General features: G+C 43.0%; 1 long non-coding RNA gene across 2 annotated transcripts; it reads left to right on the top strand.

Annotated features, from left to right (window-relative positions):
* Nucleotides 1–7,309: 7,309 nt before the first annotated feature.
* Nucleotides 7,310–22,905, top strand: LOC133369925 (uncharacterized). Of its 2 annotated transcripts, none has more exons than XR_009759027.1 (3): nucleotides 7,310–7,510; nucleotides 19,341–19,412; nucleotides 21,969–22,905. It is a non-coding gene; the product is annotated as an uncharacterized LOC133369925 (long non-coding RNA). The 2 variants fall into 2 exon arrangements; XR_009759026.1 differs by having other exon boundaries at nucleotides 19,338–19,412.
* The last annotated feature ends 336 nt before the right edge of the window (nucleotides 22,906–23,241 follow it).

Below are 23,241 nucleotides of genomic sequence, written 5' to 3'. Positions count from 1 at the left end.
ATTGGATTTTTGAAAGGAGGTGGGTTCTATTCTTCGTAAAATATATGCCCTGGTATAGTCACTTCAAAATGAGAGACAACCAGTCCGTTCACTCTCTTACTGGGTTGCACATCAAAACATGATTTTCTAGATCCAGTTTGTAAAACCTATGACTATGCATGATGATCTTCTAGGACTTGATAAATCTCTTGCCTTTTCTGTCTTCTTGGGATTGCAGAAACAGAGGAAGTTGGCCAGTGGGCCCCATGTGGCTTGGTGGGTCAGAAATTGGGTAGACCTGTTTCTGAGACAACACCCACCAGTGGAATATCTGAAAATATACATGAGGCAAAATAGAAATATCAATTCTATGATCAATATTTGACCTCCCATGTTAACATGAACTCTACTTCTTGCAACTTGTTCAGCAGAAAGAACCAGGTGACTTACTTTATCTGTTTACCTTCAGTGCCTTCCCCCACCCCTGCTGACGTTGAAATCCAATGCTAGCTTCCTATATATTGATTGAGTTTATTTATATGCTGCCTTTCCATAGCAAAGTGAATGACGTCAAATGTTCAAAATATCAGAATACAAAGCACTGGGGCACGGAAGAGACGTCAGTTTACAAACATAACAATAAATTTAAGCAGGACAAAAACAAACACTTGAACACACATAAAATAAATTCATAATTGCAAAAGTAATAATCTAGATTTAAATACATTCTGTATGTACAAAACAAAGAGCAATTGGAGCCCTCTTGTATTTTAGCCTTCTCTCTTTCTTTCATTTTTGTTTTGTACATACAGAATGTATTTAAATCTAGATCCAGCAGCCTGGCTTAGATATAGTTCAGAGGGGAGGGGTCCTCTCGCCAGGCTATGACTTATCACTGGCTCCCTCATCTCTCCTCCAGAGGAGACCAACAGCAGCAAAAAGGAAAATGCCGGGGAGGGAAAAGATGGTAAGTTCCCTGCCCCAACTTTCTGGAAGTTCCAACTGCTAGTGCTGGTCTTATTGCACCAATAATGGAACCAATATAGTCAGATGATTCAAGCCAACAATACTTCATAATAATCCTTAGCCAGAGCTTCTGAATTACAACTCCCATCAACCCAATCCAGTGGCCATGGTGTCTGGGGCTGATGGGAGCTGTAGTTCAAAAAAGTAACTTATCCAAGCTCTGTCCTTAGCATATTGAAAAGCCCACAAACATTAGATAACCAGATCATGGACCTTTGATGTCAGGTCTGGGTTTGGCCTATGGGTTTTTTTTTTTTTTTTGTTATGCAGTGATGATTGTCAGTGGCAAAGGTTGGGAACCTCAGGCTCTGGTGCCCAAATGCAGCTCTCCAGGACTGTCTCCAGAGCCCAGACAACACTCATCACCTAGGTCACATCCCTCACCAGCCATGCCCCACACTTCCCCAATACCTTAAAGACTGTCTTAACCCTTATATACACAGTTGGTCATTGCTCTCTGTGGGTGAGGGCCTCCTGCAGATACCATCTCATCAGGAGGTCCATTCCACACAACATACAAAGTGGGTCTTTAGTGTGGTGGCACCAACCCTTTGGAATTGCTTCCCTGAAATATTAGACAGGCACCATCTCTGTTGTCTTTTCGGGGCCTACTGAAGACCTTCCTCTTTCAACAAGCCTTTTAAGTAGAGACCTTATCCCAGTCTGCATCTGTGTTGGAACTGTTCTTTTAAGATGTTTTTTTTAAAGATGTTTTGAAGGATGTTTTGTTTTTAAAGATGCTTTTAAGTTTTTTTTAAAGATGTTTTGATTTTAAGATGTTTTATAAACCAGAACTATCACTAGAAGCTAAAATGATGAAACTGAAGTTATCATACTTTGGACACATAATGAGAAGACATGATTCATTAGAAAAAATAATAATGCTTGGAAAAAGAGAAGGAAGTGGAAAAAGAGGAAGGCCAAACAAGAGATGGAATGATCCCATAAAGGAAGCCACAGACCTGAACTTACAAGATCTGAACAGGGTGGTTTATAGCAGATGCTATTGGAGGTCGCTGATTCATAGGGTCTCCATAAGTAGTAATGGACTTGAAGGCACATAACAATAGATGATTTTAGTGTTTTATCACCTGTCTGCCATCCTGAGCTCCTTCTGGGAGGAAGGGCGGGATATAAATTTAATAAATAAACAAACAAATATGTGTCGCCTGGCTGGAACGTGCCCTTGAAGTGTAACAATTCTTCTTGCTTGCCTGGTTGGAGAATGGAGATATGGGGTGTAGAGACCTGTGTGGCTGTAATATGGCCAGTGGACAAAAGTAAGAGGCACATTCATTGGCCTGCCCACCCCAGACATGCAGCTTCCACAAGGTTGCCCATGAGGGAAGGTGGCCTTGGGTTGCAAAAGTCCCCCTGCCCCTGGTCAACGGGATTGAGGTCCCATGCTAACATCATGCCTTTGGCCTAGTGTAGAAATCTTACAGGCCGGTGGATGAAACAGCAGACCTACCTTGGGTCAAATTAAAATAGAGGGAGACTGGAAGACTCCCAAACTCTCTCTTTCTCTGCCCCGCTGCTCTCCATCGTCTCCCCTCCCAGTCTTCTCTTATCTCCACATTTCATCGTGGCGTTGTTATTTAACACAGTGAGAAAAATGCCTGTTCTGAAGAGGGGAGAGAAGGGACCCATAATCATGTCACAAGCTTCCATTACATCACGGAGAATGATGTAATTCTACACAGCCTGTCGTGCACCTTGGAAAAAGTAATGAAAAGGTGCATTTTCCTCTCCCTTCCTGCTCCCCCTTCAGACAGGTGTGTGGCTGATAAAATTTAGGGTATCAAATGCCAGGCCTGAATTGTTTGTTGTGGGTATACAAGTTGCACAAGGGAGACGAACACCTGTGAACCGGATCCTTTGTACACGATGGTGGCCCACTCTGGTTATACAATTACACACTTTCTCCAAGCAGTCTGCAAAAGGAGACAAATGCAAAGAGAAATAATGACCCCCCAGCTCCTTAAGGAGATACATGGCAAAACGCTCCAAATCTGTACTTCAGGGCAGCTGATTGACAAGCAGCCCTTGCAAGGCAATGGACCTTTAATACATTTTCACAACAGGATCGTTCACATACTACATTTAGAACTCAAGACAGCTTCCACAGTGTTCGAGGTGTGGGGGTGATTTACCTAGGGGACTGCAAATTTGTTTGTTTTGCAGGTATTTGGGAATTGCTTTGGGCAGAGGGTGGTATGGGGAGGACCAGAATGGAACCATAGTGGGAGGCTGTAACTGAGTTTGTTTTGCCCCTCTCACCCTCCAAGTACACTGGGTTTCCAGGCACTGGCCAGACTCAGACCCACTTGGATTCAGAAAGCTGGGTGCATTATGTGCCCTCACAACATTCCCAATGTACCAAACGTCCCTGTCGATGTAACCTTTTCTTCTGGTTTCACCTGAAAATCAATACAGTCAGAAGTGGTTCCTCAGGTTAGGAAAAGCCATCATGCTAGCTTCTGGCAAATGGGTCAGTATTGCTTACTTGGAAGGATGGGGGACATGGGGGGACAGTGGGGAGGTTGTTGTTGTTGTTATTACATTTATATCCCACCTTTCTCCAGGTCACTCAAAGTAGTGTACATGATTCTCCTCCCTCTCAATTTTATCCTCACAAGAACTCTGTGGGGTAGTCACATTGCAAATGCACCAGCCAGAGCATCAGATTTGTTTTTATTTCATTTATTTGACAAAATTTGTATACTGGTTGGTTGTAAAAAAAAAATCCCTCTAAGTAGTTTACAAAAAACCACAAAAATTATCAATAAAACAAGTAAAAACTAGTAATTAAAAACATTTTAAAAACAATTAAAACAGCAACAGACTGAAAAATATTAAAACACATCAACCTGACTTTTCTTTTATCTCCATCGGTGCATTTGCACTGCACCAGCCTCCCTGATGTCTCACCTCTCACTCTCCTGGTAAGCAGCAGTGACACCCCCCAACAGTAAGCTAGCATAGCACTTCTGCCTGACCCTGCAAACCTCCTCTGAATACCATGTGTGATCCACCAATCTGGATGCAGCCCACTCCCCATGTATGGTGGTCTTCCAGAAAGCAGGCAAACAGACAACCTCCAAGTGACTCATTGAACTGTTGGTGGAAGTAGCAGCTGGTGCTCATGCCGGTGGGGCAGTGGAATCCGCTTGGGGTTTTAGTCTGAACTTTCAAGGAGCTGTCCAAACCACTTCAGCCCCACTGCCCCACTGCCATGGAGGCACCAGCCACTGTTGCTTGGTGCGACATTGTGCATGGTTGGCTGGGACTTCTCAGCTTGGGATGAGTCTCTGAAGTGGTATAGGCTTGGCCTGTGGTCACCCAAATCTGAACATTCCAAGCTTGGGTCCAGATGACAGGACATGGTGGGAGGGCTCTCCTGAACCACACGTCAATGTGTCGTTACAATCCACCAATTTGCAATTTCAGGCCTGGCCTCCAGAAACAGCCAGTCACAGACTGTGCCACCTCACAGTACAGGCAGGAATGGGTATGTGTGTCACCGATTTCCACACAAACCTCAAAAAGAAAAAGGAAAACCACCACACCATTGACAGGGAGAACCCGCCTTCCTGGCATCTATTCTCCCTATTTATTTATTTTATTTGGAAATTTGATAAATCACTTGTGTTTTTTTAAAAAAAGCACTCCAAATTAAATTGGAGGGAAACTCGACTAAAATTCACCATCCAGCTAAAGAAAACCATATGTGATTATAACTATGGGTGGTATTCAATGCGAGTCTTACTCAGAGTCGACCCATTGAAGTGAATGGACGTGACTATCTTGGGTAGCATTTATTGACCGTATAGAACATACACAAATATACATAAAACCATCATCATGATAAAGAAAGACGGAATCAGTGCAATTTAGCTAAAATATGTATCAAGGGAGGCTTGCCGAAACAAAAATGTTTTTAGCAAGTTTCTAAAATAATATGACGCCTGCCTCATTATATTCCACTTAATAGGATTCTAGCAGCCTTGAAGCAGCGTTGGCACCTCCTTATCTGCATTTTTTGTGTGTATCTGGAGCCCTATTGATCCTCTCGGTCATGTGTGCGTCCTCATCCATAGTGGGGGAAGCAAGGCTGCGCTTCTAGATGTGCTCCTGATGTTTGCATGTCGAGTACAGAGGTCTGAAAAGAGAACCCTTTGTTGGAGCACCTTTTCAGGCAGAGGTATGGCTCACCCAGTTGTTTGGGTGTCCTGTTCACGTGGAGCCCCTTTACACGAGCAGTTGATCACACATGCTCCTTTTTTCAAACCTCTGTGCTCATCATGTAAAATCATGGTGAAGAGGATGTAGTATTGGGCGCGGGGGCAGAAGTGTGGCTCCCACTCCTCTTGCTGCACAACTCCCTTGTTACAACAGCTCTGATGGCTACTGGTCTGTTTCCGAGCACAATTCAATGTGCTGGTTATGACCTATAAAGCCCTATATGGTTTTATACCCTTTAGGTCCAGGCTATCTGAAGGACTGTATCTTCCCATTTGAGCCTGTCCAAGCCCTAAGATCATGAGGGGAGGCTCTTCTAACAGTCCTGCCACCCTCATAGGCACCTCTGATCGGAAAACAGGACAGAGCCTTCTCAGTGGCTGCCCCCAGGCTCTGGAACAAGCTTCCTAGGGAGGTTTGACTGGCTTCCTCCCTTCTGTCCTTCTGTCAGCAGGTGAAGACATTTCTGTTCTGACAGGCTTTGGGGAACTGACTGCAAGGGCTATAAAATAGGGTGCTGTTTTTATTGATTTGTTATTTTGGTTTTTTTTAATCACTGTGTTTTAAATGGTTTAATTTTATAGTTAGTTTAATTACATTTTAATTATGATTTCTGTACGTTTTACTTGTGTTTTTAACTGTATTTGTTTTAACTGCCTTGAGTAAGCTGCCTTGGGTCCCATTTCTAGGAAAAAGGCAGGATATAAACGAATAAGATGATGATGATGATGATGATAACGTGCCAGCTGCATGTTATGTTTTCTACTAAGGATGGGGAGGGCATGCATACTTAAAGGTGAACTTATCTAATTCACACTTTTCACAATCTGCAATCTGCAATACAGCCATCTTTCAAAATTCACACTTCTCCTAATTTGGCAATGGCGCTCTCCAGCCAAGTGACACGTACAAAAATGCAGATGCTACAAATATATACACCAGTGAAAACAACATACAAAAACGCATTATATTAGGGAAAATTCCTTTGAAGAGATGTGCATGTTAGAGGGAAATGAACAGAATAATGTGCACAGCAGGAGAAATTAGCCCAAAAATGCTGTGGAATTTTCACGAGAACGCTTTCTGTTTAAAAAAATCGTAAACCGGTGTGGAAATGTAAGATTAAGAAAATGAGAAATGCAGAGAAACCAGATTTGATGTATTTGCCTATCCTTACCTTCTACAGCAAACGAGGGTCAATTAAATATTTTTTCCTGCTAGTCAAATACTTTATATGTACTTACAGCTGAAAAATGGCTGCTGATGTCTTGTCTTTGACAGATCAGTAGCTGTTGTATATACCTGGAAGGAAAATTAGCATCAAAGATAGGCTTTTGCACTGAGAAATTCCAAATGGTCCCTGTGACATAAGGTGCTTGGTTCGAACCCTACTCTGTAGAGTACTTAGCATAACAGGTGATTCATCCCTGCATAAATTCTATGTGTCTTAAGCAGTTGGTTGGGCATTTTTGTCTGCCATATAACACTTAAAATGAATTTTAATCTGTTGATAGCATTTACTGAAGAGGTTAATATTCCTAATAAATACCCCCTTAGAAATAATCTCATGCACGTCTTTTTGACAGAAGGGTCAGGGCAGCTAATGACAGTAACGACTGCAAAACGCAATCCAGTCAATTACTTTAATTAAATTTCAAACTATGTAATGTCTTCCCATTTATATAGTAAACTAATAGGAGAAAAAGCCATCCTTTCTCGTCAGCCTCCATTTAAGTGTGCAAAAATGTGGCCTTGCGGTCCATCTCAACTCATCGCTCTCGCAGCCTTTCTCTGAACATTAAAGATAATTACGTTTTTTTAAAAAAACAAATACAGCTTATTCTTCAGCAAGAAAAAGACTGAGTTTTTTCTCCCCTTCTGAATGTTCTTTTGTAGAAGAGCTCCCCCCCCCACACACACAACACATACCCCTTTACAGATAGTAATCTGGTATTTACAGACTAGCTAACCTTTGATAGTAGCAGCAGTCCAGAGAAAATGGGGCGGGGAATGTGTCTCCATTACAACGAATCCTTTTTTAATTATATTGCTTGAAATAGGAGCAAAACCAGGCTAGGAGGTAACAGCTGACTGGAAGTTGTACTGCCACATTTGGGAGGAATATCAAGAAGATTCGGGGCAGACAAAAAGGAAGGGCTTCTTCACACAGTGCACAGTCAAACTGTGGAGTTCATCCCACAAGGAGCAGTGATGGCCACCAGCTTGGATGGTTTCAAATGAGGATTTCACAGATTCATGGAGGGTAAGGCTATCAATAAGATCCTCCGTGGCGCAGAGTGGTAAGTGGCGGTAACACAGCCGAAAGCTCTGCTCACGGCGGGAGTTCGATTCCAATGAAAGGAGGAAGTCGAATCTCCGGTGAAAGGGGTTGAGGTCCACTCAGCCTTCCATCCATCCGTGGTCGGTAAAATGAGTACCCGGCATATGCTGGGGGGTAAAGAAAGGCCAGGGACGGAACTGGCAATCCCACCCCATATATATGGTCTGCCTAGTAAACGTCGCAAGATGTCACCCTAAGAGTCGGAAATGACTCGCACTACAAGTGCAGGGACACCTTTACCTTTTTTAAGGCTACCAAAAGCTACCAGCCATAGCTATGTTTTACTTCAACTGTTAGAGGTAGTATGTCTCTGGAAGGCAGTTGCTGGGAATCACAAATGTGAAGAGGGCAGGACCTCAGTGCAACCTGCTTTCAGGCTTTCCATGGGCATCTGGTAGGCCACTGTGAGAACAGGATGCTGGATTAGATGGTCTGATCCAGCAGGGCTCTCCCTAAGTCCTTATGTTCTTAACAGTCTGTTTAGATAAGGAGAACAAAGGATGGTTTGACTGTGGATCAGATCTGTAAGTGATGCAAATCATTATAGTTTGTTGCTTTTGGGCAGGGCCAACAGAAAGAATATGGTTGGGGCTGAAACATAAGTGCACCCTTTCTCCTATTTACAATCATGGGTAGGGCATGCAACTACAAAAGGCCTTCAGCCTTTTCACATGTTAAATCAAGCAAACAGGCAATGCAGACAAACAGGGACTGTAGGGCCCAGAGATCCCCCCACCCTGGTGTAGGAGGCTCCCCACATGATTTAGAATCCTGGATCTTGAATCTTCTTCTGGCAGATAAAAATATTTTTATTTAAGCAGGAATTTGACCCATTGGGATGAATTAATGTAGCAGAAGTGAGTATCACAGAATCATAGAGTTGGAAGGGGTCTATAAGGCCTTCAATTCTAACCTCCTGCTCAGTGCAGGAATTAATTTAAAGCATTTCTGACAGGCTGCTGTCTAGTTGCCTCTTGAATGCCTCCAGTGTTGGAGAGCCTGCCACCTCTCTAGGTTGTTGGTGCCATTGTTGTGCTGCTCTAACAGTTAGGACGTTTTTCCTGATTTTCCAGCTGAAATCTGGCTTCCTGCAACTTGAGCCCATTATTCCGAGTCCTGCACTTTGGGACGATCGAGAAGAGATCCTGGCCCTCCTCCTTGTGGCAACCTTTCAAGTGCTTGAAGAGTGTGATCATATCTCCCTTCAGTCTTCTCTGAAGACCTATGGCTCTCCAGATGTTTCTCAACTGCAACTCCCATCAGCCTTAGCAAGCATGGTCAATGAGCAAGGATAATGGGAGTTGTAGTTCAACAACATCTGGAGGGTCAAAGGTTCCCCTCACCTGTGGTATAGGAACATAGGCAGTTGTGTTATACTGAGTCAGACCCATTAATCTATCTAGCTCAATATAGTTTACACTGACTGGCAGCTCTACAGAGTTTCAGACAGGGGACATTCCCAGCCCTACTGGAGATGCCGGATATTGAACCTGGGACCTTTTGCATGCAAAGCAGGTGCTCTGCCACTGAACTAAAGTGTGGCCCAAAAGACTTGCTCCACTGATCTGTATTTTAATCTTCAATTGTTTGTAATGGGCTGTCATGGACTGACTTTTTATCTGCTTCTAACTAATTTATATATTTTTTTCTGTGTTAGTGTTTTTTATGTTTACTGGGATATTAATTGGATATTAATTGGTTATTTTTTCATTATATATTTTATTATTGAAGCAGAAAGCAGAGAGTAGGAATAAACGGACAGTTCTCCCAATGGAGGGCTGTAGAAAGTGGAGTCCCTCAAGGATCGGTATTGGGACCTGTACTTTTCAACTTGTTCATTAATGACCTAGAATTAGGAGTGAGCAGTGAAGTGGCCAAGTTTGCTGACGACACTAAATTGTTCAGGGTTGTTAAAACAAAAAGGGATTGCGAAGAGCTCCAAAAAGATCTCTCCAAACTGAGTGAATGGGCAGAAAAATGGCAAATGCAATTCAATATAAACAAGTGTAAAATTATGCATATTGGAGCAAAAAAATCTGAATTTCACATATATGCTCATGGGGTCTGAACTGGCGGTGACCGACCAGGAGAGAGACCTCGGGGTTGTAGTGGACAGCACGATGAAAATGTCGACCCAGTGTGCGGCAGCTGTGAAAAAGGCAAATTCCATGCTAGCCATAATTAGGAAAGGTATTGAAAATAAAACAGCCGATATCATAATGCCGTTGTATAAATCTATGGTGCGGCCGCATTTGGAATACTGTGTACAGTTCTGGTCGCCTCATCTTAAAAAGGATATTATAGAGTTGGAAAAGGTTCAGAAGAGGGCAACCAGAATGATCAAGGGGATGGAGCGACTCCCTTACGAGGAAAGGTTGCAGCATTTGGGGCTTTTTAGTTTAGAGAAAAGGCGCGTCAGAGGAGACATGATAGAAGTGTATCAAATTATGCATGGCATTGAGAAAGTGGATAGAGAAAAGTTCTTCTCCCTCTCTCATAATACTAGAACTCGTGGACATTCAAAGAAGCTGAATGTTGGAAGATTCAGGACAGATAAAAGGAAGTACTTCTTTACTCAGCGCATAGTTAAACTATGGAATTTGCTCCCACAAGATGCAGTAATGGCCACCAGCTTGGACGGCTTTAAAAGAAGATTAGACCAATTCATGGAGGACAGGACTATCAATGGCTACTAGCCATGATGGCTGTGCTCTGCCACCCTAGTCAGAGGCAGCATGCTTCTGAAAACCAGTTGCCGGAAGCCTCAGGAGGGGAGAGTGTTCTTGCACTCGGGTCCTGCTTGCGGGCTTCCCCCAGGCACCTGGTTGGCCACTGTGAGAACAGGATGCTGGACTAGATGGGCCACTGGCCTGATCCAGCAGGCTCTTCTTATGTTCTTATGTTCTTATTGTTGGCCATCTCTCTCACATAGAAGGGCAGGATTTAAAGTTAACAAATGAAAAATATACATACATAGCATACACATATAAAAGACTCTGATCTCACTACGAGCTCCTTACTTGTGCTGCCTCACTTTAACCTCTGATCAACATCCGGGATTCTCTTGGAATACAGAATGCAAGCTGACATCTTCTGTACTTGCTAGAAGCATTGGTACTTTGCTGCCAACATTCTCTAGACCTGTGGCTATAGCAGTCTTTAACTGCAGTAGGAAGTTTCACGGTTTTCAAAGTAGTCCTCCAGATCAAGCAACATGTGATACTTTTTGCATTAAAAATAATATTCAGTGTTCAAGGGTCATATTTTGGGTATCAAAGCTAAGGAGCTGTTAAGCAATATGTCTGTCCATTGCATGCTTGAGAGGCTGGATCTGGATCAGTGAAATTGCAAGGTATGGGCTATAGCATTGGCTGAAAGGCTGAGCTGTCACCTTAGGGTTCTGAGACTCAAAGAAGACCCGGGGAAATTCTGTGAAATATGGCACAGATTTCTTGCACTATCTGGAACAAAACCATGCTCCTCCAGCAGTACAGAGGTGAGCCTAGTTGACTGCCTGAGTGGTGTCCTGGGACTGCAGCTTGAGGCCTGGAGGGAGGGTTTTTTTTTTTTTGAAGTTGGAAGGTGTGATCTGGAAGGGGTCGGAGAAGGTGGAGACATATTGGGCTGGCACAGGTGGATTGTTTTAATTCTTCTTTCTGATGGTATAGAGGATGCATTTTTGTGCTGGGCCACATGTGGTTTTTGTTTCACTTAGGTTTTCTTCCAAAAAAATAAAGGTTTTTATTTTTTAAAAAATAATATTCTGCCCAATTTTGAATGCAAGCTTAATTTCAGCTTTTGCCTCTATGCATGTTAAACCAGAGGAGGTTAGAAATGTATGCAACAGCACCCGTGAGTTAGAGGATGCAGCTTGAAGAATATGGGCATGTCAGGTGTTCTGCAGGGTAGGGCTTTCTCATACTCACCCATGCTGGTTCTGGCTAATGGTGTGCCACAAATTTCTTCTCCCCCCCCCCGCTATTCTCCATCAATTAATGAGAAAAGAAAGGGAGAATTCAGAAATGATCAAAGAGATAATATTTCAGCAAAATTCTCATGCATGGGGTGCAGAATTTCTGTTGCACTTTGCTTCCATTTGAGATGGCCAAGAAGTGTTTGTGAATGCTCTTTCTTTCATTCCAAAATCAGTGCTCTGGGAGTATGAACTCTGCAATCTTCTTGGCTGGCTGCGCATCCTAAAAACCCGGCAACAACTTCAGCTGGGTTTTTCCTGTAAGCAGGGAGAGAGACCGCCTAACATGTGCCCCACAGCTGTTTATTTTTTTGAAAATGAAATCTTTGTTTTTAAGGAAATCAGTGCAGATTTTTTAGCAAAAGGAAGCTTTTAAGATGTTGCAGGACAGATATTGGTCCAAGACTTCCTGTTGGTGGGATATTTATCACGGGACAGCAGTCTGATTGACAGCAGCCTTCACACTGTTTTGCAACCCCCTCTCATCTCTGTGTCTTCTCAGCCCAAGCAGTTCTGATGGGCTTCCTTCAATGTTTTGATATTCCTCTTCCTCCAACATGTTACAGAGAACTTATCCACTTTATGTTCAGCAACCTGGTATGTTCCCATGAGTCCTAACACCTCTGTGATGCCACCCCAGCGTGTCCACAAGCAGTTCTTGCAGAATCCCAGAATGTTAATTATAAAGATAAGGAAACCATATTTGGAATCATTTTGCTTTTGATGGGCCATTCCAGCCCCTCTTGTGCACAGTGACCTTTCCTTGAACTTTATGTATTTATTTATTTGGTTGTTGGTGAAGGGATCATGTGAAACATTTAGCCCTATGCTTACCATGGAAGCATGCTCAGTGCTTTTTTGGCAGATGTACAACCTTCCCCTCCAGACCGAATGCAGGGGAAGCATCTTCTTCAAGTTTGGTTCAAAAGGGATAGTAACAATTGGATGGCCCTTATGCCAGTCACAAAGCTACCTCCAGTGGAGGCTGGTGGCTCCGATGCCAGTGGGGCAGTGAATCCGCTACGGGTTTTAGTCCAAACTGAAACCATCTTGGACAGCTCCTTGAGAGTTCAGACAAAACCCCGGAACGGATTCACTGCCCCACTGACATCGGAGCCCCTAGCCTCCACTGGCTACCTTCCCACCCCATCTTCAGAGCAGTTTGTGAAATCTACATGGAAAAAAGTACTTCGAAAAGTAATAAATTGCCATACAAATATATGACCATAGAAACATGCAGAATGGAGGCATCGGCATCACGTGGAAGTCAGGCTGATCTCTACAAGAGCACAGAGCTCTGATGTTACTTCAGCCACAGGGAATCTTATACTGAACCTTCTATAGCTTGGTTCCAATTGCAAGCTCCACCTTCAGTTAAAGAGGCTCCGCCCACTCCAGCATCTTTTACTCTGATGGAGTTGGGGGAGGACAGATTCTGGATGTACTGGGGCTCCTGCAATGGAATCTGCTGGATTAGAGGAGGGCAATGCAACATCTTGGGACAAAACAGCACTGGCATCATGGGCGCATCTTGCAGATGTGCTTCTGGGGCTAGCCCTGGATGCAACTCCCTTTCTGATTCTTTGATCTCACCCCCTGAAGAAGGGGAATCCAGCCCCAAGGTCATGATACAAGCCTCTCTTCTCAGCAGAAATGATGTGCCTGTTGGGGATTCTGAGACCCCTTCCCCAGTAACTGTCCCTGGTGGGAAAGGATGCACTACCAGGGCCCTAGAAAAGGACCTTCTCTGAATGACAGCTTCAGCAATTTACCAATCTTCTCCTAGGAGGCTGTTTGGCGTAGTCTAGCATGTACCCTCAGTTAGTCCAAAGCAGTCGTTAGCCCCAGCACCAGCCCTGACCAGTGCCCCATGTAAGCCGAATGTTCACCCATGAATATGTCTCAGGACCCTCTGCAATGCACAAGGTCTTTCTGGGGCAGAGACATCGACGTAGAAAGAGTTCCTTCAAGGCAGAAAGTTTGAAAAAGACTTCATTAGGGGATAAAGTGCATTCCACAGGCTCTTTTTGCTTTTCTTCCCTGTCTTGAACTCTCTGTAGTTTTGATGAATTCCTGGGCATCGTGATGGTATCTCCAATGTATTTCCATGTTCCCTGACAACACCATAAATTTTGTGAGGAAGGTGAAGTCTGAGGGTACAATTAACTCCCAAAGTGGTACAAAGCAATCGCTTGGCGATACCAGCCCATAGTGCTTAGCACTTAACTCTGAGTTGCCGATAAGCTCTATCAAACGAGGGTTGTGTTTAATGTTCACTCCTGCTTACGTACCAGACATACAACCGAGCGGTCACTGTGTTAACACTCCCCAATATCTATTACAATTAGTTTTTGATTAAGAGGCAGAGCCTGCCTTTTGAAGACTTTTTATGTTGTGTCAACCAGCTAGTGATGGAGTGAGACGTGCAGACACCTCCCAGTAACAAAGCGTCTTGTAAAAGGTTTCAAGTGAACTATTTTATCATCCTAATGGAAACCAGATGACTCTGACTCCCTCTTTAATTTCAACTATTTACTGAAGAGCCTTGTTTTTGAATTACTTAAAGATTTATTCAAGAACACTATCCTTGTGCATTAAGGACCCTGTAATAGCAGACCTATCTGAGAAGCAGGGAGGGGAGAAGGGGGAAAAGCTTTTAAAGGGGTTTGCAAAAATGTCTTTTTGCATGTTTAGCTTTTGGATTTACTGGGCATTTTATATGCCCATTCATTTGTGTATCTCTGCTGAAATTTCCTTTCCTTCCTATGTATCTTGGAACTCAGTGTGTTACGTACTCAATATAAGCAGTGCATATTCTGCACTTTAAAAGGGGTCAAAATTCTGCATCAGGGAAACACCTGGATTTTGTTACCTATAAACATTATTCAGGTTCATATATATGGGATTATTATCCCTCCTGGTTCCTTCAAGCATGGGGAAGGACATGGGGTTATACAGGGCACAAGCCCTGTCCCATCTCTACCAAGAATCCTATTTCACAGATCAGGCTTCAAAAATTTAATCAGGCATTGCACACAAATACCCTTTCAAGCTGGTCAACAACAGTCTCATGGGATAGAAACTTGTTTTTAAAATAAAACCTGAAATTCTCAGCATGTTGGGGATTGCGCTCGACATCATTTTCTGATCTTCCAGGGTGCAACTATAGGATCGTGGCAATCAGGATCATGGAAATTAGATCCAACCCTGTGCAGCTAAGGGCTGAAGACAGTAAGATCAGGGTCTCCTAGCTTCTCACACTAGCAAACCCAAACCCAGAAGCTTTTTATCAGGTATCACCTGACTCACTGGACGCAAGAAAGCTTCCTTAAGAATACATGAAGTTGTCATACGCAAAGTCAGATCATTGGTCCATCTGCATCAGGGGTGGGGAATCCTGTGGTCCTCCAAAAGTCATTGAACTCCATCACCTACAGCCAGCATGGACAATGGTCAGGGATGATAGGAGCTGTAGTTCAAAAACATATGGAGGGCCAGAGGTTCCTTATCCCTGGTCTACAATGACTGACAGCAGCAATTCTCCAGGGTTGCAGAGAGGAGTCTTTCCCAGGCCTACCTGAAAATGCCAGGGGTTGAACTGGGGTGATTTTGCACACAAGGCATGGGCTGTACCTTTGAGTCACAACCCTTCCTTGGCTGGTCACCCTGAGCTGTGTTCCTTTTGCCAGAGTTAAGCGCAGAGCTTGGAAAAGTTACTTTTTTGAACTACAACTCCCATCAGCCCCAGCCAGCATGACCACTGATTGGGCTGATGGGAGTTGTAGTTCAAAAAAGTAACTTTTCCAAGCTCTGAAAGCGGCATGCATGCGCAGGTTGAATCTTTACCTGACACCCCTCAGGTCACCACCAGTTCAAGATCTTTTGTGGGTTCAAGGCCTGACTAATACACTTATTTCTGCATATAAGCATTTAGCAATTGCAAACCTTATCTTAACCCCAGTTTGCTCACATTTTTGCACACTACTGGTGCAATCCTACACATGTTGACTCAGAAGTAAGATCTATCAGTTTCATTTCTCTCAGTTTTTCAATTTTCCAATCTTAAATTCAGTTCTCCACATTTCTGCAGCAATTTGCATTAAAAAATCCTCATGGAAATTCTTCAGCATTTTAGTGTGGGTTTCTCCTAATAAACACACTTTTGTACAGTTTTGACTAATGTACACATTTTTGCAAGCAATTTCTCCTAATATAATGCATTTTTATGTTATTTTGATAAATATATTCATTTTTATGCACACGTTCCCTTAATACATGAATTTTTATAAACATCGGTTGGTTGGAGAACTGTGTCACAAAATTCAGACAACTTTTTAATTTTGAAGTATGACTGTATTTCATTGCTCATATTGTTGCGGAAAGTGCGCATCTGATAGATTTGGTTTTAACTGTGAACTGAATCAAATTTCTTCCCCCATCCCTACTCAGAAGTAAGCCCCACAGTGTCCACTGGAACGTACTCCTTTGGAAGTAGGTATAGTATTGCAGCTGCAGGGACCATCCTTTTTGAAAACACATCCTACTCCAGTGGCAACATATTTTCTTTCAATCTTTCACCTTCAATATGGCCAACAAGATGATAGCAAGGGTCTATGCTGGGCATCAGCGCAAGACGTGTGGATCTCATTTTCTTCATGATTCAAGGATCATTTACGTGTGGCTTCTCACATTTCTATTGGCAAGACAGGGAAAGGGTGAGAAATTGCTCCCTTGAAACCACCCCACCGTAGGTTGATTCCTGAGATGCCTGTTTAATAGTAGTCCTTGCCCTTTCCAGAAAGGGCGTCTATCATTATTTCCTCACGCTTCGTCCAAACTGCCAGCTTCCCGCTTGTGTTAATTATTAATGTGACCTGTTTATGTACCCATTACCCAGCTAACCATTAATATCTGTTTACACAATGATGACCTTTGCAATGGAGTGCCAGGCTCTTGGCCTATAAATGTCAAACATTTTTTAAATAGTTAAAATGCTCACTGCACATTCTGACTGTCTAATCAGCCCCTACAAGATTTCCATCTTGAAAAGAGAAAGCCCAGATAAAGTGCCATTTGCTTGCAAAGGATTAAAACTTAGACTGGGGGGGGGGAGAGAGAGACAAAAGCAGCCAGATAGTTAAAAGTGGGGGCATCCACTTGGAGTAACCTGTCTCTAAACTCCTTCCTCTCTTTTTGCCTTTCCAAAATACCCAGACGACTGTGACCCAGTCCTTGGAATGGAACACATTTTCTCAAAATGTCAGCGTTACGCATTTCCACAAGTCCGGGGGATTTATCTCACATTAGTCAGTCATTCTCCATTAACCCGAATGCCTCTTGTGCCTCTTGGTTCCATGCTTCTCCTGGCTAAATACTAGGCACCGCTGCTGTCGATGTTTGGAAATGCTGACTTCAGTCATCTCTGGAAATGATTTGTTATTTAATGGTAAAAGTGGATGAATGTAGACAACTATCTTACCACATAGTAACGTTTCCTACTATGAGATTGTTTCTCAACTGTATTAATGCAAAAGTGATACATTTTTATTTGCCTTCTGGCCTTCTAATTTTTCTCTGTCTCTCATAATATGAAAACTCAGGGCCATCTCATTAAACTCAATGTTGCAAGATTTGGGGTAGACAAAAGAAAGTACTTCTTCAAAAGGCGCATAGCTAAACAATGGAATCCCCTCCCGTAGGAGACAGTGATGACGGCCAACTTGGATGGCTTTGAAAGAGGATTAGACAAATACGTGGAGGTTATGGCTATCAGTAGCCACTGCTGGAGGCAGATAGCCTCTGAATACCATTTGCTGGGAGTCACAAGTGGGTAAAGTGCTGTTGCACTCAGGCACTGATTGTGGGCTTCCCATAGTCATCTGTATGGCCACTATGAGACCAGATGCTGGACTAGAAGGGTCATTGGCCTGATCCAGCAGGGCTTTTCTTATGTTCTTATGATATCCTAAATGCCCTCTTAGATGATCTCATTTGTTCCAAGTTCGCTATGATGAGTTGTTTTAACTGCAAACTCGGGAGAATGCCTGGAACCCAACCTGTTGAAGTGGCCATCCCAAATATCAGCAGCACATAGCAGGAAGCTATCTAACATAACAAGAACCTGCTGGATCAGGACAGTAGCCTGTTTCATCCAGCATCGTGTTCTCACAGTAGTCAACCAGATGCCTATGAGAAGCTGGAAGCCATTCCTCTGGTGCGGGGGCTTACAACAGGGATGGGGGGGAGTTAGTTTTCTAGCTCTGCTCTCCATGGCAGAGACAATTGGGGCTTGATATTCCCACAGAGGGATTTGTCTGTGCAGTAGCATATTTTCTGATACATGGCATTGCTATACAGGACAGTTATACAGTACTTCAAGCATATAAATGCCTTTCGGGTTCCACGTACTGAATGATAACTCAACTTGTCTTTCTCAGTGAGCTAAGCAATAAATAGAAATCTCGAACTCGAAGAGGGACATTCTGACTTAGTTAGATCTACTGGTGTCCTGGAAAAGACAAATAGGTGGAATTACCATGCCAGCCACTACATAAAGATTGTCAAATTAAATGTGGAGACCTGTGTTTAAATAACGCTGCAATGAAACATGAGAAAAGCTGGCAAAAGCTACGGCTGTTGCTCTGACCTCAAGGCAAAGCTCTATGAAAGATTAGAAAAAATGTGCTCAGCAGCATGTCTGTCGGAGTTTCAGTAGAACGACCTGGAAGAGGGAGGCTAGCATAGGTTAATATGGATTTACAAACTTTCTGGAATGACTGCCCCCTAAGGTGTTAGAATTCATGTTCTGTTTTCCACTACACCACTCACTCCGCTTATGCTGGTAGTCCTCTCAATTCATTTCCCATTCACTTTGAAACTAGGCTAACCACCTATTCCGGGACCGTGAATGGGATTTAATGTGACAGACTTCAGGATTGAGGCCCAACTATCCTCTATTTATATGGCACAACTTGATACTTCTGATGAGAACATAAGAACTCGTGGGACTGTCTTACCCCACTCGACTGCTTTGATCTCCAGAACTGGCATGGTTACAGGTGCCACACAATGCTCATTCAGCACATGAAAGAAATCATTCTTTGGAACTCCCTGCCGAGTGACATGCAGGAGGCACCTTCTCTGTATTCCTTTTGGTGCCTGCTTAAAACATATCTGTTTAAGCAAACCTATCCAGACACACAGATGTTGACATGCGTTTTAATCTCTTTTTAGTTTACTGCAATTTTAATAGGTTTTTAATAGGTTTTTAATTCCTTGTTCTAACCATTTTCATTGATGATTTTCATGTTTCTTGGAAACTGCTTAAAGGGTGTTTTTCTAACAAGCGGTAAATAAATTTTGTTAAATAAAATAAAGAAGAGCCCTGCTGGATCTCACCATCTAGTCCAGCATTCTGTATTCAATGCTAGTCCTATTCAGAGCAGACTCACTGAAGTTAATAGACATGACTAACATAGGCTCATTAATTTCTGGAATAATTCATTAGTGGTTAGAGTGCTGGACTAGGACCTGGGAGACCAGGCTTCAAATCCCCATTCAGCCATAAAGCTTGCTGGGTGACCTTGGGCCAGTCACTGTCTCTCAGCCTAACCTACCTCACAGGGTTGTTGTGAAGATAAAATGGAGAGGGAGGAGAATCACGTACGCCACCTTGAGCTCCTTAGAGGGAAGGTGGGATATAAAGGCAATTAAAATAATTTCAATGGGTCTACTCTGAGTAGGACTTAGTTGACTACAACCCTTTGTTTCTCTCAGCAGCCAATCAGGTGCCTCCAGGATGATAGGGCACAAGGAACAATATCCCTGTCCTGCTGTTGTTTCCCATCACAGGTTAGTGTTGATGATGTATGGTTTTATTTTACATTTTATATCACTGCTTCTATTGTATGCCGTGTTCTAAGCCATTGTTCAAATCCGGAGGAAGGGCAAGCACAGAAATTCTGACATAAATACATCAATAATGTTAAACAATCCAGAGTATTATTTAGGAGGTAGTATATGGTAGAGATGGATGAACCTATTTTCCAGTTTGTGTCACATATGCATGAGTACATTCACCAGTCTGTTCCATCCTCTTTCTGCATCTAACAGCATTTTTTAAAAAACAAACACCCAGACACAGAGAGTAGTTTCCATTATTTTGAATTTTTTTCTTCACAAAATATGGATTATTCGACCTATTTTATCCTAGAGTAGACATTTTTAGATGCGCTCTTCTTTGAGGAAAAAATGCTTTCTTGAAGGCTCTTGAGCTCAGGTGCTGTCTTGGGGCTTCCCATAAGAGGCATCTGACTGGCTGCTGTGAGATCAGGATGCTGGACTAGATGGTCTCCCTTTGGCCTCATCCAGGAGCCAGGCTCTTCTTAAGTTCTTATGGACCACAGCAAATCCCACAGGGAAGGTTGATTTAGGACACAGGAAACTGCCGTATGATGAGTCATGCATCACTCTTCTTACGTTTTTCATTGTGCTGCAAAATTCAGAAAAGTGAAAAACTGAAGAATGACTTGTGCTCCATTTCACAGGAAGTGTGAATCAGGCTGCTTTGCATTAAAGTGCAGACTAAATAAGATCCGTTATCATCCCTAGTCGTCAAACCTTATAGGGATGACTAATATTCCTTGCTGAATCATTGTCTTTAGAGGAGGCCTTTCAAAAAACATTGCTAATGTAAACACTGATGAAATGAGAACCCCTTTCAGATGATCTTTGTGCATTTACAGACTTCATGTGTTCGTTGTAATGTCTCAGACAGGACTGCCTCCAGGTTTGAGGGAAAGGGCCATAGCTCAGTGGCAGAGCAACTGCTTTGCCTGCAGAAGGTCCCCACTTCAATCCCTGGCATCTCTAGGTAGGGCTGGGGAACATTCACAAGCATACCTGGAGATACTAGGGATTGAATCTGGGATCTTCTGTGTGCAAAGCTGATGCTCTACCGCTCAGCTGTGGCCCTTCCTCTTATTTCTCCCTATACTCCTATTATGAACCATTGGCCAGAGGGAGAGGGCGCAACAAAGGAGGGTTGTTTCTCCTTCTTAGTCTTGTGCTGCTCACATGAACAGAAAGGGCATGCAAACAGCAAGTGAGGCAGCCCCAAGGGAGCTCCAAGGATTGGTAGTGGGCTCTCTGCTGCTGTCTTACATTTGATAGCTACCCAAGTGATGCTAAAACCTGAATGCAATGAACAGAGGGCAACACCTGCTAATGCAATGCCCCCACATCCCGCTAGGGTTGAGACAAATATTACTTACATTCTGATTATGTTCATTGTCAAGAACTTGAGCTCTAAATAGGGGATGAGTTCAGGGGTGGTGTGTGTGTTGGCTGCATAGTGAAGTTTGCAAGCATGGTGGGGGCTTACCTTTAGCAATATTTTCTTTCTGTCTTTTTAAGAAAATGATTGTGCACAACACAGCTCCCCTCTCAGTGGCCTGGCCACCATCTTCCCTCCCCTGGGACCATTCCAGGAGGTCGGGGGGGGCATGAGTGACTTTCAAAAAGAAAAAGAAAAAGAGAGTCTGTAATTCCCTCCACTGTCCATCAGAATGACTAATAGCGGCCAAGGCATGAGGGGTCCTATGGGATGGGCAAATCAGTCAATTTCAGCATGTCCCTATCTCTCTTTTTTCTAATCTTAAATTCAGTTGTCCATGTTTCTGCATCAATTTGTGATTTTTTTTCTTTTTTTAAAAGAAATTTGTTCTGAAAAATCCTTCAGTGAATTTCTCCTATTTCTCCTAACTGCATGTTTGTATGCAATTTTGCCTAATACACAAATTTCCTTAGAGCAAATTTCCCTACCATAATGTAATGTTTCACCTGTATATGCATTTTTATGGACACTTTATACTTTAGCGTATGCTTTTCTTGTACACATTATGTGGTCTGAGAACTGCATGGCAAAATTGGGAGAGGTGTGAATTTTAAAGGATGGCTGTGTTTCAATTCACACTTTGTTTCGGGAAGTGCGAATTTAGGCAGGTTCACTTTTAAATGTGAATTGAATCCCCCACACCTACTCCTAACACTACCGAAACCATGATAATTGAGAGAAAATATACTTTAGGAGAACTTCTGGGAATGAAAGCTGCTTCAGTCTCCATGGAAGGGGAAAATTTGGCCCTGACTTGTACCATCTTGCATGATGAATTCATCCATTAAAGTCCATCCTCACAGGGTCAGTGGAGAGTCTGAGAGAGATATCCAATTAGAGGTCTCTCTCCCTCTCTCAATTTTTTTCTTTAAAAGTCCTTGTCTGTTTCTCTCACTATTTTGAAAACACCCTGAAGTAAACCATACATCACATGGAGGTCAGAGGAAAATACAAAGAAGAATATCTAGCCAACAACAGTCCATGCACAATGACAGTTCTCATTTTTTATCTAGCAGTCATGTGAGTTTTAAAGCCACCAATCATCATCAATGGAAGAATGCAACTACAGGCCTGACAAGGAAGAAGCTCTCCACAGCCGCGTAATATTCAATTTACGGTCAAGGCTGCTGACTTTGGAAGCAAAAGGAGGATAAGAGCAGGAATTGATTTCCTACCTCAAAGTCAACTTGGCTTCAAAATGATAGAGCCTGAGACTGGGAAAGTTTGCAAGTAACTTATGTATTTGTAGGGGGTCATTTAACGGCATTTATATATATACTAATTTGGATATGAATGAACTTGTGGTGGGCTATACTTGGTGGACGCCTATGACTTCCATGTGCTTCAAGGTGCTGTTTGCAAGGAGCCTATGAACACACACCATCCACAATTTTCTAAGGCAGGGGTTGCCAGCATGGTATTTTGGACTATAACTTCCATCATCTCTGGCTATTTGCCCTGCTAGCTGAGGCTGATGAAAATTGTAGCTCACAACATCAGGAGGTCACCATGTTGGACCATTGACCATGCTGCCTGGGGCTAATGAGACTGTAGTCCACAACACCTGCACACACCCTTCTCTATTCTCCACCCAAGCAAGCAAGCAAGAAGCATTATCACAGTTCAAGGGCTCAGTCCAACTGGACAAAATCACTTCAGGGGGCTGGAAAGCAGGGTCAGTAAGAGGTACAGCTGGGAAAGTGGTGTTGCCTGGGGAGAATCCACTTTAGGCCACTGAACCTGAGATTCCCCACTCCTGCTGTCGAGACTTTTCTTTCCCACAAGGTCTGGGACCTTAATATGATTGTCCACATGTCTTCAGTGTCTTGGATTTTGAGGAGGTTTGCACTGGGTTTACTCAGAAAAAAAGCCCCACGTGAGACTACCAAGCAAGGTGGCCGTGGACTACCATCCTGAGATGTAACTAAATTGTCCCATTGATTCCAACAGCACTTGATTGCAATGTCCTTTCCATGCATCAGGGCCCTGGTATGTTGTCACATCAGTATATAAACGTGTCTGTGTAATTATTTATTTATTTGTGTATTTATTTACGTATTTACAATCTGCACTTTCATAAGAACATGTCAAGGCTGAGTACAACAAAGCAAAAATGAAAACATCAGTAAAACATCCATAAAAATACAGATTGGTTAAAAAGAAAAGAAAAAAATGAAACTACAAGCAATATTGTTTTCATAAGACATCTGAAAGAAGAGAAAGGTTATTTTGGCTGAGCCTCTATTGTAGGGAGTTTCACAGGGCAGGACGTGCGACAACAAAGGT

The sequence above is a fragment of the Rhineura floridana genome, chromosome 14, assembly GCF_030035675.1.
Source record: "Rhineura floridana isolate rRhiFlo1 chromosome 14, rRhiFlo1.hap2, whole genome shotgun sequence".
Classification (NCBI taxonomy): domain Eukaryota; kingdom Metazoa; phylum Chordata; class Lepidosauria; order Squamata; family Rhineuridae; genus Rhineura; species Rhineura floridana.
This window is presented reverse-complemented; position numbering and strand designations above follow the sequence as displayed.